Below are 3,856 nucleotides of genomic sequence, written 5' to 3'. Positions count from 1 at the left end.
CTGCTTTGTGTTTTAATTGTTAAACACTTACTAAAAGTAAGTGGAAGTAATCATTGCATCCTTCCCCTGAAGAGCTTTCCAAGCCCTTCATCTTTGAATTCCTGTTTTAGGTTGAAGTGAACACAGATGGTGACTCTCCTGAGAGTCTCCTGTCTTAATAAATTGTTCTCAAGTAACATCACCAGGGTCCACTTGTGTGCTGGTAAACAGGAGGAGAGGCAAATGAAATGTGTTAAAAGAAGTTGCAATTAACATGTACAGAAGTCCTGCATCAGGGTTGTCACACTGTAGTTAAGATTGAGATAGGTACTCCTTTCTGAGCCCCTGTTTTCAAACACTCAAGTTATTCCCCAGTTTACCTTTTGTGTTGTAATTGGTCATGCTTATGCTCAACTCAAAACCAATTTGTGTGTGTGTGTATTTAAATATGGGAAAACCATAAAGGCATTTTTAGTTATTTTTCCCTATGTTAAAAATATATTACATTTTTAATTTTTTGGGGGGGGGGGGTAAAGAGGGCCCTCTCAGGCCTCAAACCTGGCTTTGTTTAAAAAAAAATCACATTTAGCAAAATGCCCACCGCTTAAGGACTGTGGACCTTGTGAGGGTTACCAAAAATTTGGTTAAGATTTTCCAAGTTGACATCACCTTCCATTTACCGGTAACAGTTTAGGGCCAGCTTCAGTGCTCGTGTGTAACAGTAAACACACAGCAGTGAGACTATGCACAAGTTTGAAGTTAAGCCTCACACTTTAGACTTCCTCCTGGTGTGACAGGAATTATTCCATGGGTGCGTTCCTAACATCCTCTTGCATCAGGAAAACTCAAGCCGAAAACTCTCCAGGCTGCCTTTAACTCCAGTTTCTATTACCTATGTCTCTCAGGTGATACTAATGGGGAGGTGGCCAAAAGCTATTTATAAAATGCTGTAAAGGGTTAGAGCCATTTTCCTTGACTGGCCTTCATTTACAGGTCATGTTTTGTAAGCTGAGGACAGGGCGCACTAGAGTTGGTTGCTGCATAGGGTAATTGACATCTTGTTCTTGTTATATTTTTTTAATGTAGTACACTTTACATACAGAAAACATTTTTTTAATGGGACAAGCACCATAATTCTCAATTGCCCCTTTATTAGGGTTACCATATTTCAGCAAGCAAAAAAGAGGATGGGAGGAGCCCCGCCCTAGCCCCGCCCCTGTCCTGCCCTAGCTCCGCCCCTGTCCCTCCCACTTCCCGCCCCCCTCAGAACCCCCAACCCTCCCCCCCGCTCCTTGTCCCCTGACTGTCCCCTCCTGGGACCCCTGCCCCCCAGGACTCCACCCCCTACCTAAGCCTCCCTGCCTCTTGTCCCCTGACTGCCCCCTCCTGAGACCCTCCCCCCATCCTAACTGGCCCCCTAGGACCCTACCCCCTACCTGTACCCTGACTGGTCCAACCCTTATCCACACCCCCAACCCCAGACAGACCCCTGGGACTCCCACGCCCCATCCAACCACTCCCCACCCCCTGACAGCCCCCCCCCCTGAACTCCCGACCCATCTAAACCCCTCTGCTCCCTGTCCCCTGACTGCTCCGATCCCTCTCCCCACCCCTGCCACCTGACAGCCCCCCCCAGAACTCCCAACCCTGCTCCTTGTCCCCTGACTGCCCCCTCCTGGGACCCCTGCTCCTAACTGCCCTCCAGAACCCCACCCCCTACCTAAGCCTCCCTGTTCCTTATCCCCTAACTGCCCCCTCCTAAGACCCCCCTAACTGCCCCCCAGGACCCTACCCCCTACCTGTACCCTGATTGCCCAAAACCTTATCCACACCCTCCCCCAGAAAGCCCCCCCCGAACTCCCGACCCCCCCGTCTCTTGACTGCCCCCTCCAGAACCTCCCTGCCCCTTCTCCGACCCCCTGGCCCCCTTGTTGTTGGCCTTCGCCTAATGTCTATGTGAGCTTGCTCAGGAACGGCTCCGTTCGTCCCAGCAGGCTGGCTGGCAGGGGAGAAGGAGCGGGGGAGGAGCTCCAGACTGCCGGAGGCGATCTGCGAATGCAGGGAGGGATCGCTGCTGCAGGGGGAGGAGGGGGGGGGGCTCTCTGGCTGTCGGAGCCTCATGTAAGTGGCACCATCCGTCGGGCTGCCCTGTTAGCTGCGGGGGGGGGGGGGGGGAAGTCTGGACATTTATAAATTCCCCCCGACGCTATTTTTAGCTCGAAAATCCGGACATGTCCGGGGGAATCCGGACGAATGGTAACCCTACCTTTATGCCATTCTGGAAGTTTAAATGCACTTCAGGTTCAGCAGCTATGGCCCATTCACACTGTCCCAAACTGGTGTAGAACCACTGGAGGAAAAGCTCTGCACTGGCCCTGCTCCCAGCCTCTGGCGTACTGGATGGCGTGGAGGTGTCATCCAAGCACACTATGGCTATTCACAGGGGCCACTCTATCTTACTTTAGGGGCTGGGTAGGCCTCTATATGTCCCCAGAAAAGTGGGAGCACAAAGGTGGCTTAAAGGTGCCCCTTACCCCTCAAATCTCCCACTCCTGCTCCAAGTGCAGGAGCGGCATCCTTGAGCATCATGGCCAAAGACTCTAGTGTTCCAGCTAGCTTGTAAAGCCTGTGATGCGCAGGTGCCCGGGCAGGGAAGATTCCTATGTGAGCGTCTGGCTAAGGAGCTGCTTACCTAGCATGCTGTCCTGTACACTGGGCCCCACAGTTCAGCTGCACCTCATTTAACGGGGCTGCACTTACCAGCGCCCGAGCAGGTTCTTCTGAGGCAAACCCTCACTTGTGGCTGGGACTTGGAGCAGGGGCTGTTTCCAATCAGATGGCTTTTCTTCACCTTTCACCCATATTATTTCCCCCTACCCCCATTGCTCAGCTAGGCTCCCTTGTTCATCTCTTCCCTTTAGCTCAGGACTTTCTTCTGTGGTTGCTTTATTTCTGTCTTCCTATCAGCCCTTTTCTGTACTTTCCCTTATACAAAGTCACCAGTATAATCCATACTGGCACCTTGCCACTAGTCCCGGTACCTTTGTAGCACTTTCTTCTTATGCTGCCGAGCTATTCAGTGGCGTGTATGAGCCCCCTCTGGTGGCTAGTTTGATGCATGGACTTAAAAGTGCAAATTGGTGCCGCTCTGCTATATTTGTTTTTATATGCACTTCAGGGCAGGGAGTGGCTCTGCCTCTGTATTTGGCAGCACCTAATTCACAGTGGCCACTACCTGAAGCATTAATTATCGTTTGGCAGTAGTTAATTTCATGGGTGGTCCAGCTCAGTGCTGCTCTTACAGTGAGCCCGGCATGCACACAAGTGCCAGCTATGATTCAGCACTGGTGCTAGTTGCAGAGGGACCAGCTGGCACCTGATAGCACAGGATCAAGACAGGCCCCCCCTGTTTGCAAGGCTCTTCCCCTGGATGTTCAATTAGTCTGGCAGGATGGGGCTCGCTCCTTGCTTAACAAACCACAGGTCTGGGAACCACAGTCTTGGGAATCCTTGGCATCAGCAGGAGAACAGCTATACCAGGGCAGATCTGTGCCTTCCTTCCTGTACTCCCCTACAGCCCACTCCATGGCAGCACAAGTCCTGGTAGCTTTTGTATGACTCAATGATTCCCCTTCTTTTATAAATAACCTCACCTAGCCCTGGCTGCTACTCAACTGCCCATCTGAGTTTCCTGAAACCACTTGAGATCCCTGCAGCGGCAGATTGAACCCAGCCTTCTCAGAACCTATGCTCTTGCCTTTCTGCAGAAAAGGCTTCAAAAGGCTAGTTTCCCAAATGAGAGCCCCACAACCTGATGTTGCCAGGATACATTCATCTACTTATGCCCCTGCCTTTTAATGAACAGCAGTAGCCCATC

Source organism: Terrapene carolina, unplaced genomic scaffold, assembly GCF_002925995.2.
Source record: "Terrapene carolina triunguis isolate 2854851 unplaced genomic scaffold, T_m_triunguis-2.0 Scaffold84, whole genome shotgun sequence".
NCBI classification, from domain to species: Eukaryota; Metazoa; Chordata; order Testudines; family Emydidae; genus Terrapene; species Terrapene triunguis.
This window is presented reverse-complemented; position numbering follows the sequence as displayed.